Below are 13,124 nucleotides of genomic sequence, written 5' to 3'. Positions count from 1 at the left end.
TTAATCAGAAAATCACAAAATAATGTTATACTACTAAATTTAAATCAAAAGTTTTAGAAAAACAATAATTTCAAATCAATAAATAAGAAAAATCCACTTAGCGGCTTTGAAAACGACCGTCTGTAGTAGCCTCGTCAGCAGAACCTAGGGTGTTTATCCCCCCACTTGCTGCTGTTTTTAAATTGGTAACTCGTTTTCCGATTTTAAAACAGCGGAATGGGGAGAATAAACACCCTACCTAAGCTAAGATACCCCCTCCTCGACGACACAAAATAATCAGAAGGAAAACGCCTTCACAAATTACCCAACCACAGAACTCGATCGTACAATCACCCTGTTCTACGACCACTCCCACTGCGCGGAGACAAGTGGTACCCAAATAATGGTGGACTTAGCCGAAAATTGTATTGTGGAAGATTCCTGAATGTGGAAGAACGTTGTATTAGCACTACACTGATCGACAAAATTAACAAAACAAAATGTTTTTCGTGAACATTTTATTGTGAACAGTGTCGCCGAAGGCGAATATTTAGTATAATAGGCGTTCTGGTATAAAAATTCCAAGTATCCAATAGAAATCGATCTACTACCTTAGAGCCGCACGTTATGCAAATTATTCATGCCTATAAAAACACAGGTTGCCACCACATCACTTCGTTCCCGTTTTTTTTTGACTTGCTCAGTGGGATAGTAACATTTCCAGTACTCAGAATGGCAAGTCATCGTCGTTTAGATCATGTTTGAGATGGCTGGCGGTTGGACGACTTGAAGCAGGACAGTCGCAGGCGGAGGTGTCACATTGGCTTAATATGTCATGCAGTATCGTCTCAGTACTATGGAAGAATGGGATTTGTTGGCACAGAATCTTATAGACGCCCTTATATCGAGCATGTTCACCGCTGTCGGGCCTTTTTAGCCGTTGGCGGGATCATACTCTGCAATAATATCATGTGACCAAATTTTCGAGCATCTTGTATCCACTTCGGTAATGGTAATTCTTTGGTAATTCTTATACAACCGACCCTTCTGGGTAGCACAATTGGTAGGATCGCCATCCTCCTCGCACCCGGCGGAAAAACCTGAGTACGAACCAAGTGAATGACGGCATTAATTTTTATGGGCCTTTTTCAAAACGTGTCCCAGGCTCAAACAACAAACAGAAAATCGACTTCATAACACACAATTTACAGATAATATACACGGATCAACATGACTTTAGCCGCCGATGCTCCTAAAACTCAACAACAACCAACCTTATACAATCGTTATGACTGTCCCTAATACCTGTCTAAAGTTTTTTGCTGTCTCCTCATTTCATTGTTATTTTATGGTACACCAGAATGCGAAATTTGGTCACGCTTCTTTACAATCCGCACAAGTTACACCACGTTTTCTACATGCTCTGTCAATTTTATTGAACTCTGTAGTATTAGTATTAGTAGTGGCAAATCATGCAACAAAGAAAGCGCATATAAAGCATCAGCAAAAAAACACTACACATTTCACCCATCCATACCCTGCAAGACTTTCTCTTCTTCTTTCACAACTAGAGATGGAAGTTTGTTCCAACAATCAACCACAAACGAGCTGAAGGCAAACTTCTGCATATTTATCCTGCAACCATCCTTCCTCAACTTGAACTTATGCACCCTCATGTGTGTGTGTAGAGAATGCCATCAACATATAGTTTACTCAATCAATTCAAGGCCTTAAACACCTCAATCAGATGTCCCCATAGGTGCCTAGTCTCCAGATGCTTCAATTTACAGAACTGCGGCCTTTCTCCGTAAGAGCACCCGTTTGTTCCCTTCACCAATCTAGTTGCAGTTCTCTGCACCCGTTCCAGCAGATCTACATACTTCCTAAAGTGAAGCCTCCAGACCTGTATACAGATGTAGTCTAGCCATTGCCTTGTACACAGGAATAATCACCTATGAGCTCTCCTGGAAGACTATCTGTTTTGCTAAGAGAATTTCATATCTTGCTGCAGTGAAAATGAAAAAGACCTCCAGGTCTTTTTCATTTTCACCACTCTCGGTGTGATACCACACAACTGGTTGTTAAACGTTAAATTCCAACTGTCATTCAGCCCATTGACCCAATTTTACAAGATCTTGTTGCAGTAGCTCACCCTGATAACTGTCCTTAACCCCACTGCCAACCTTTGTATCATCTGCAAAATTAGACATTAAGCCTGATATATTTCATCAATATCATTGACAAATATTAAAAACAACAATGGGCCCAGCACTTAACGCTGGGGAACTCCACTAATATCATTACTCCACTAATAACAAAGAGCAATGCCCATTGATTACTACTTCTTTTCCCACTAAACCATCCCTTTATCGAGTGGAGTAGCCAGGATTTTTTGGCAGCAAGTACATTCACAAAAAAGGCGCCAAGTTCAATTTTTAAAAAAGGCGCCATTTTCTTTCTAAAAAAAACGCCACAATACCAGATTATACACCACAATACCAATACCCTGCTAACATAGTAGTAACATAGATAAAACGTGCCTGTTACATAGCAGTAACTTGCTCTTAACGCCACATTGCTTCAGTTTGTTCAGAGGTCTTTTATGTGCAACATTTTCCAAACGCATTATTACTAAAGATGAAACTCATGTGATCCTGAAACTATACAGCAGTCATGTCAGCGGAAGACTGAGATGACTCCTTCCCATGACCCAAAAGAGGAAACCAGTATGCAGTAAAAACAAGGACATACTGCTTGAATGAGTATTTTTTGAACGAGAGTGTCGTCCACCATGGATACGCTCCAGAGAGATAAACTATTATCAGAGTTCTACTGAAGTTCTGAGACGCCTTCATGAAGCAGTTCGAACAAAAAGACAGGAAAGATGGAACTCCAAAGACTGATTGCTTCAGCACTATAAGTGCCGTTCCATTAGTTGCTACTTGTACAGAGTTCTTTGGCCAAACACAGAATCGTTCAAGCCCAACAACCCTCCCATTTTCTAGACATGGCTCCAAATTTTACCCCAAGGGCTTATTCGTTCTTTACTATTTTCAACTGTGTAGTACCACACTGATGATAGTGCAGAACAAAAAAGACTTGGCGGTAATTGTGCAGTCAGACATAAAGCTCTCTGAGTAGTGTAGATGGGATAGATCATCTCATTGGGTTTTGTCAACGATATACAGGAATTTAGCCAGAAGGATAAGGAGATAATTATTCCACTGTATAAGACGATGATAACGCTACATCTTCGGTATTGCACACGGGTTTGGAGGTCTCATATTAGGAAGGATGTAGATATGTTGGATATGGAGTGCAGAAAAGAGAAACGAATTTAGTGGGGGGGGGGGAACAAAAGAATATCCTTACCAAGAAAGACTTCAGTTGTGTAAATTTCTGCTTCTAGAAACTAGGCACTTGTGAGAAGATCGGAGTGAGGTATTATAAAGCTTTCAATAAATTGAATATGCTAAATGTTGTGGCATCCTTACTCTAGCTCAAACAGCATATACACCGCCCTACCATTAATATCCGGACACCTGCCTTTGAACAAAAAAAGAGGTTTTATTGTGTCTTCGCGGCATACTCTCAACCAGCTTTTTATAAATGGCAGGTGATATATTCTTCCACTCGGCCTTTAACGGAGCCACCAGTTCGGCCTTGTTCTTTGGGCGATCTCGACGATCCAATACATCCCAAATATGCTCGATAGGGTTCAGATCAGCGCTCTGGGCTGACCAATCCAATTTTTCCACACCAATATGGCATGGCGCGTTATCTTGCTGATACAGATATGTATCTTCCCCAAAGTATTGCCATAATGTTGGAAGTGCATAATTGTCCAGGCTGTCCTGGTATTGCACAGCATTCATGGTTTTGTCGATAACGACTAATGAGCCCAAGCCAAACCATGAAAGGAGCCCCATACCATGACACTGCCTCCACTAAACTTCATTGTTGGGGGGGATACAATCAGGAAGGAACTGTTCCCTTGGCATTCGCCACACCCAGGAACGGACGTCAGACTGGTAGAGTGTGTGAACCTCGACTCGTCTGTTCATAGGACTGTTTACCACTGCTCTACAATCCAGGATTCGCGCTCCTTACACCATGTTAATCGGCGTCTAGCATTTATTGAGGTGATCAATTCTGTTGAACTGTTGAGGTAATTCTGTTAAACGTGTCATCTTGCATGCCCACTTTTGCAATTGTCTGTTCAAAGCCCAGCATACATATTTATAGTAGGTTCTGTGACGTGTTGCATGCATAGGACCTGTTTCCCATCCATGGAGTGGTGTCCAGATATTAGTGGTAGGGCAGTGTATAAGGGTTGTTGTTGGGTTTTAGGAGCATCAGCGACTAAGGTCATATTGCTCCATGTATACTGTCTGTAAATTGCTTGTGTTCTGAGGTTGATTTTCTGTTTGCTTGACGAAAAACCATGCTACCCTCGCCTGAGACTGACTAACTCAGCCACATTGTGAAAAAGGCCCATAAAAATTCCTAATCTCATCGATGGGACTCGAACTCAGGTATTTTCCACCCGGTATGGGAAAGACGGCAATCCTACCAACTAGAGAGACAAAGGGAATCACCAAAAAAGAGAAGAATGATGATATCCAGCTCAGGACCCTGTGTGTGTCAATCCCATACTCACAAGATGTGAGCCCCTGGGGTTAATATTTTTCGGATGACCCGTAAACAAAACCTATACAGAAAATGGAAAATAACCAAATATGAATTGATCAAGTAGAGTATAAACGCGAGGTGCGTTTTATCCAGGTGAAATGACAACAACAACAACATGAGACTATAAAAGCTAAAAAAAAAAAAAAAAGAATCAGATTAATAGTGAAGAAAACATTAGCGGGAAGCAGGATATAGAAGTGGCCTTAAGATGCCAAGAGAAACTACTAACAATCAAGTAGTCAAATCTCTTTCCCAAAACAATCAGCATTTCTATGGGGAGGGCTCCGTGTGCTTCATTCTGTTTTTCCACGAAAATCAACTACAAAAATTTAATGAAAAACCTTTTTTATACTGAGCGCTGATAGCAGCACTGAAGGAGTTCTTTCACAGAACGGGAAGTATCGCCAACATCCTCTAGGAAAAACAAACCACAATAATTAGTGGAAATAGGACAGCAATTTCTATTCAGTTGTTATCAAATTTTTTGTTACCTGAAAGGAGCCAGAAACAGCATTTCATGTATTGAGGAAGCAAGTAATAGCTACAACAAATAAACTGTAAAACTGATAAGAAAGCATTGACTTGTAGCTAAATTGAAGGAAAATTGCGCTAAAGGTTTTCACCAACAAAAGAAGGAAAAATTAAATTACAATTTTTGTAAATGGCACTACACCCAAAAAGTTCACTCGCGTGTGGACCGGTGCTTAAATATACAATGTAAGAAAGAAAGCTTGCAAAAGCCAACGCAACTAAAGCTATGAGGCATCAGTATATTGTCTGTAAATTGCATTTTGCAGCTGATTTGCATTTACTGGATGAAAAATCCAGGCTTCCTGTAAATAAAACCAAGCAACCCCTCTAGAGACCGACTAACTCAGACACATCGTGAAATAAGCCTCTAAAAATTCTTTACTTCATTTAAACGAAGGTTGTTTCGGCCCAGTTTAGGGAGGATAGTGGTTACTTCCACTGTGCTCTCGCGAGAGTTAAGAAGCATAAAAATTCTGGATCACTAGAGAGGTGCTTACTGGTCTCAAGTACTCCGATGTAATTATCAAGTATAGAGTAAAATATGTTACTCCAATTTCACTTTATGTTTCACAGATATGGTCCTCGGTCCCGATGAGTAGGCATGGAGAACTGGGCCTTGAGATAGTTAAACTAGATGTTGGGCGGAAACCGCTATGTTTTTAAGGAATATACTGATATCACACCTTGTAAGCAGATTATAACAATGAAAAAAATCTTAACTTTGGTTCAGTTATTAATAGATAACTCACTTTAGGAAAGTGAATAACTCGATCTTATTGGTGAGACAAAGGAGAATCAATGGTGAACAACTAAACTTCAATAGCAGCAATACACATTTTGATAGAGATACCAATCTTTTCCACCGTATGATCCATCCACCACGATTTTTTTACACGTGGATCTTAAATAAAATACGCAGGTTGTAAAATTTTTATATTTTTTTTATTAGAACATATGCATTAAGCAGATACACGTGTATCTGCTCAGGAGTTATGGTTACCTTTAATGAGTAATTTTAACATTTACCTAGATAAACTATGAAGCGTGACTAAAAAGTTTGGTAACCGATTTGTATCTTGAAATGTAGTGTCATGGAGAGTTGTGACTTATCCCAAAATATTCTGTGACTCATCTAGACAAAGTAATGCATGAATCACCCGTTTATCTGTGGCCAGTATGAATTAGTGTGTTGAATAGCTGTTTCGCTGCATTTTAAATTGGACGATTTTACTGAGTAGAGGATTTGCATTACATTTTGTTTCAAATTAGGGGAACGTTCAACAGAAACTCGCGAAATATTGAATACAGCTTTCGGAGGTGCTATGTGTTGTTCAGACTTTTCAGTGGCTCGCAAAGTTTAAAGTGAACCTTATTCATCAAAGATGATCATCATTCTGGTCTTCCTTAAGCTAAAAAAATCAATGATTCGGTCTCTCATGATTGTGATCGGACCAGGAGGGATCGATATTTAACCTGCAAAGCACTAGTCAAATTGCTTTCTTTTATGTCAATCAATTTTAACACAAGATTTAGGAATGCTACTCATTTCAGCCCGAGTTGTGCTAAGCATCCTCACTGAGGGTCTATTCAGTGAGTTCTTGCATGTATTGACTGTTTAGCAATAGCATTAGTTGAGGCATATGATGCAAGAAAGCCAGCTTATACAGCATCAGTCAAAAAAAGAAAAAAAAAGCCCTTTCACCCATCTGGTCACTTCAAATGTTTGTCTAGTTCAGCCTTGAATTTATATAAGCTATCAACTTCCACAACAACAGATGGAAGTCTGTTCCAGCAATCAACTACCCGCTGGCTAAAGGCAAACATCCGCACATCTATTCTACAACTGTCTTTACTCAACTTCAATCTATGCCCCCTTATGTTCTTAATCTGAGCAAGCGGAAGTTTCCCATCGGCATTGAGCCTGCTCAAACCATTCAAGGCCTTATACACATCAATCAGATCACATCGCTGGTGCCTAGTTTCCAGGTGCTGCGACTTGCAGAACTTATATTTGTATTGTCTTATACAAAGGCATAATTTCCTCCTCGTCTCTGCTAGCAAAATTCCTATATCACTGACAAAACTCCATGACTGCTCTGGCAGCCCGTCTGCACTGCTCTGAGAACTTCATATCTGATTGCACAATTATCCCTAGATCTTTCTCATTATCCGCCTCCCTGAGTGTGGTACCACACAGCTTGTACATTTCCCTTGGGTTACAGCTGCCCATATGCAGTACTTTGCATATGTCAATGTTAAACTTCAGTTGAACAGACAACTTGAGTAGTCGAGACCCGATAATTAGCGTGTCTCGACTACTCAAGTTGTCTATCCAACTGTCTTATAAAGTTTAGAGTAAAATAAAGTTTAAAATAAAGTAAAATAAACTGAAGTTTAACATAGAGTAAAAAATGTGAAGGTCCCTCCACATTTTTTACTCTATGTTAAACTTCAGTTGGTAATTCTCAACCCATCTGCCTAACTTTTCTAGATCCTGTTGCAGTAGCATACTGTCGTTAGTGTCATTAACAACCCCGCCAACCTTTGTATCATCTGCAAACTTGGACATGAAGTCTGATATACCTTCATCGATATCACTGATAAATACACAAAAGAACAATGGGCCCAGCACCGAACCCTGGGGGACTACACTAATAACATTAGTCCACTTAAGACTTCCCCTTAACAAACCCATGCTGTGTCTGAACTATTGCTGCAGTCTTGTCTAGGTGATCCTGTATCACCTCTTTAACCGTGACTCCATTATTTTCCTCGGCGCAGAAGTTAAACTAACAGGTCTATAATTATTTGTGTCACCCTTTGCACCCCTTTGTGAATTGGGGATACATTTGCACATCTCCAGTCCATGGGGACCTCCCCTGAATCTAAGGATGCTCTCATAATTACGGCTAAGGGTTTGCTTATTTCCCTTGCTGCCTCCTTCAATATAACTGGAGAGATTACATCTGCCCAGGTGCCTTTTTTTATGTTTAATTTCAACAATTTACTCTCAGTTATTATAAAATCACTTAGCTCCCTGTTAGTTTGATAAACTTCTGGCATTCCCCACTTTGAATAACTCCTCATGTGTGAATGTAGATGCAAAATACTCATTCAGTTTATCAGCAACTTGAGCAGGATCATCAACAGTCGAACCACCTATTTTAAGAGGACCAATATGATTCAACCCCTTCCTTCTAGAGTTTACATAAGTAAAGAACTCATTGCTGTTTTTTTTTTTTTTTGGCATCCTTTGCCAAGGATTTCTCGTAATCTGCCTTTGCTTGCCTGACCTCCTTTGTGATTTTATTACAGACTAGCTTATATCTGACATAGCCTTCTGTGTTGCCTGATAAGTTATATGCATCCCATGCATTTTTCTTCTCTGCCACGTGCCTCATTAATTCACGTGACATCTATTTAGGCCTGAACCTTGAACAGTATTTGTTAGTTGATATGAAAAGCCTTGTAGCTTCCAAGATTAAGTACACTGAAGGCTTCCCATTTAGAATTCACCGTTGGTAACATCAGTAGTTGATCCCACTGTATGGAATTTAAAAAATGTCTGAGACCATCTTTAAGTAAATCCCTCATCAGTACACTGTATTCACTGCCAGCTAGTGGTTCCTTTATCGGCAAATTCTTAATGCATGGGTAATCACTGCTGATAATCAGATCAAGCATATTACTCCCTCTGATTGCCCCTCGGGCACGTTGCTGTAGAACACAATCCTCCAATAAATCCACAAAAGTCTTGCTAGCGTGCGAGTGACCAAATCACAAGTTCCAGTCGATATCTGGAAAGTTAAAATCCCCGATTGCAAGACATTCTGATTTTCTGGCCCACTCTCTTTCTCTGCACAGCTATTCGTTGTACTCATCAGAGTCATTAGGCCTATAACACACTACTACTCTCATTTTCTCTTTCCCAGTGTTTATGTCACAACAAACAAACTCAACATTGCATTGTCCACCCATGTCAACTGGATGCACTTCTTTAGATTTTATGTGGTTCTTAACTAACAGCATAACACCTCCTCCCTTCCTACCCTATCCTTCTGTACACATTGTACTCCCCAAATTCCAATTCTGCACTGCTTATATCTGTGTGAGACCATCTCTGATATCCCAACAATATCTGCCTTTGATGTCTTGGTCAGCATTTCGAGTTCATTAAATTTATTTACTACACTTATACTATTGGTGTACATACAAGCATACATGCACATTTTCTTACTCTTAGTTACCCTAACACAGCCCATGTATTTACTTGTTCCATGATGACTCCCAGAAGATCTTCAAATCCCCAGCAACTTGCTCTCTAGGCTGCTTCTCATTACAATACTAGTGCAAGAATCACTTTTGCCACTACCTGCGGCTACTGTTATTCATTTAGTCTGTGAATCCCCCTCCCAAGCTAGTAGTTTTCTGACCCACCTAACACTGCTTCAGTATCATCAGTAAATATTCTTGCACCCTGGTTAAGTGTATCCCATCCCTGTAGAAGCAGTGTTTCCTGTTAGCAAGCACAGGCCACACTGAAAAAAATTCTACCCCCTGGCAGAATCTCTCCAGGGCCGAATTGATTGTCAAGGCTTCATCATATACTCCCACCAATTTTAACCCTAACTTGCAACTTTCTTGCAGCATTGACTGTACTTGTTAAATCTGCAAATCTTTCTCTTAAGGTCATTAGTGCCAACGTGTACAACCTTTTGTGCCCTTAAAAGATATCTGCCCTACAACGTCATCAACTTTTGCCCCTGGTAGACATACCTTGGTCCTGTTCCACCTGTCCTTTTTGCATATATGCCCCGTCTCCCTGACAATAGAATCACCAGCAATAACCAGTTCCTGTGGGACCAGCACATTCTGCTTTGGAGATTGCCACTGTGTTGCCTAATGCACAGGAGTGAGTTCTGCAGCTGAGAGCTTGATGGGCCCCCCTCCTATTAATTTCGAGGGCAAGTACCCTACACCTCAAACTCTCATAGATGCCCATTAGAATGCTGAGTTTCTGCTAATTTCTTCACACTCTTTGCACCTAGCACACACAAAGACATCCTCCTTGGCTAGATCATGTCCTGTCCTGTTCTAGAAAGGTCTGCAAACATTTCACACATTTTTTAGACTGTGATGCATTGGAGAATCGCCCCCTTCGGTTCTCCCCCAAGCCACAGCACTCCTGTTACTTTGTGCCTGTTGTTTTGCTGCTCTAGACTGGGTCATGATTCCTTTTAAGTATAATTTAATTAACAATGAAATTTAATAAGATTAATAAATTTACAGATTAATTGATAATACTATACTAATCTAACAGATTTCTAATACAATGCTATGTATTTCACTATTCCATATCGTATAAAAATGGTGGCAAGTTATGAACAGTAAAATCTATGGACATTAAGTATTAACTTTCAAAATTGCTATCTAAATTCAAAATAAACCACGGAGCTTGACCAGAACTATAAAGCTACTTATAGAAAATAATTTAGTAGAACAATTAAGTCAATAAAATCACTAGATATAAATAAAAATTTAGCAATCGCAGGAGTTGCAAAAATCTTGGCCAACACGTTGATAACCTCGTGCCCAATCTGTTGACCCACTCTTTGCTGCTTCTTCCACCATTATTGGTGGTGAATCTTGGGGGTATGGCTGTGACTGGAGATAACATTCACGATCAAGGGATTTATGCATTACATAAAATGCCATACCTCTCCTGTACAATGAACAGAGAATGATGAAGTTGTATCTGGCTTGAACTATACCTACAATCAGAAGTAAATCTTTTAAAAAAGATTTAAAAAACACTTTTCTGCATCAATACTTAAAAAATTGTCAATTGTTCTTTAAAGTGTGTCAAAATTGGTACAATTAGATCCAAAACGTCCCAAGAACTTAATAAAATTAGCTACATTTTGAATTTCAGTATCGAAATCTATCTTCAGGGCTAGGTTTTTGGGCTTGGGAGGAGTTCAAAAACTTGACTATGGGAGACTAAACTGTATCACATTGAGATATGCTCAATACCAATAAACTAATTAAAAATACTTTGCATTGAAATGTCTTATTTGAAATCTTTATTACTTAGTGAATCCTTTACTATGTAGTGTAAATAGAATAGTGAAATCGACTGTCCTATTCACACAGGATATAGAAGTACACTGCTCTTCATTGGCATTCCCCACTCAAAAGTAGTTTAAATACATTGGTTAAAAGAATTAGGGAATCACTATAGTATCAACAGACATTATAACCACAGTGACAGCACATACAGACTGACATGCAAACATAGGTTGCTAAGTACTCCAATATATGCAAGCTGAGAACATGCAAATTCAAACGTGTGGCGGTTTTGTTAAATATTCTACGTTGCAAGCACATTTCATTCAAAAACTACACTGCAACACACCTGTCAGTTATAGTTGGGAAGCACCTAAAAATGTCATAATTCATCAGGAGACTGGAAGAAGGACAGTCACAATGCCAAGTTGTAACATGACTTGGTGTGCCATCATAGGTTGTGGGTTATTGGTTCCACACCAAAGAAACATTATTGTGACTTTCTCAAGCATAGTACCTTTCATACCGATATGATAGATAATAGTGCATTTAGATAAGCTGGAGTCCTAATGGACTGTGGTATTTTGGAGACCCTATTTCAAAAAAATTTTACATATTTGCATAGACATAGATGCCCCTAAGCACATGCTTAGGGGCATCTGTGTCTATGCACCCTTACAATGTTATATTAGTTTATGTGACATTGTAAGTAAACTTATTCCATTTATTATTATGTATGGGTAATGACTAATGATACAAAACTATCAAAGGGTATAAGGAAAAAATTAGGAAGAAGTTATGGCTCAAAAAATAAAAAAATAAAATAAATAAGAAAAAAGTGTGGTTCAAAGTTCTGCCTGTGATATGGACCAAAGAGCCATATAACCAGAAAAAAAAAAAAAAAAAAAAAAACCCTAAATGGGATTTTTCTTTAAATAAATTTGAATTATCAATAATAATAAAACCAGTTTATTGGACAACATTACATATATACAAACAAGAACAACAGTAAAATTATATAATACTGTCTTGATCAAATAAATTAAAAATTACTTGTCTACACATTCTGGACAGTTGGTTTACAATCAAATTATATAGCAAATAAAACTGACCTGACAAAGCATTACTGATTTACATTCACCATAACCAGATCAGTTTATCACCTGTGGTATATGGATATTATATTACAAGAAACATGTTCAAAGTTTCACAATCTACTAAAATAACAAACCATGAAAGTGCTACTTCATTCAGAGGCTTACTTTATTTTCTTTTTTATGGATTTTTTAATGACAAGTACATGATTATAAGTTGATTATTAACAGATGATCTTAGTTTAGAAAATTTTTATTCACAGTAAATGAAAGTGATTACAGGCACCAAAATCTAATCTAAAACAGGAGTCATCACCTCATCAGAAGGTGATGTGAGCAGTTCACTCTATGGGACTATCAGATGGGGACTTTCAAAATTAAGAGAAAGTCAGTAAAAATAAAATACTTGCATTTTTTTTTCCTTTTTTTTTTAGCAAATATAGGTGCTGGAGGAACTGAAAAATCTTCTAGTCTCTCTCTCTCTCTCGGCACCAATAACACTTAAAGCTTCTCAACCACAGCACATTCAGGTTAATGTTAGTCCTGAATGAAATCATCTCTGCACAAAATAGCTGAATGAAGTAAACATAAAGCTCTAAACAAATTTTTAAGCTGCCATCATAAGTAAACTTACTAGGATATAAAATGATGTAGAGTTTGCTGAAAAAATTAAAATAAATGGAAGATAGACTTTTGATGTGCAGTATGTAGAAAAATTTTGAGATGACTTGAATAACACCTTACATTAATAATGAAACAACT

This window comes from Mastigoproctus giganteus, chromosome 6, assembly GCF_048544385.1.
Source record: "Mastigoproctus giganteus isolate SK-2022 chromosome 6, ASM4854438v1, whole genome shotgun sequence".
Classification (NCBI taxonomy): Eukaryota; Metazoa; Arthropoda; class Arachnida; order Uropygi; family Thelyphonidae; genus Mastigoproctus; species Mastigoproctus giganteus.
Note: the sequence above shows the minus strand (reverse complement) of the source record.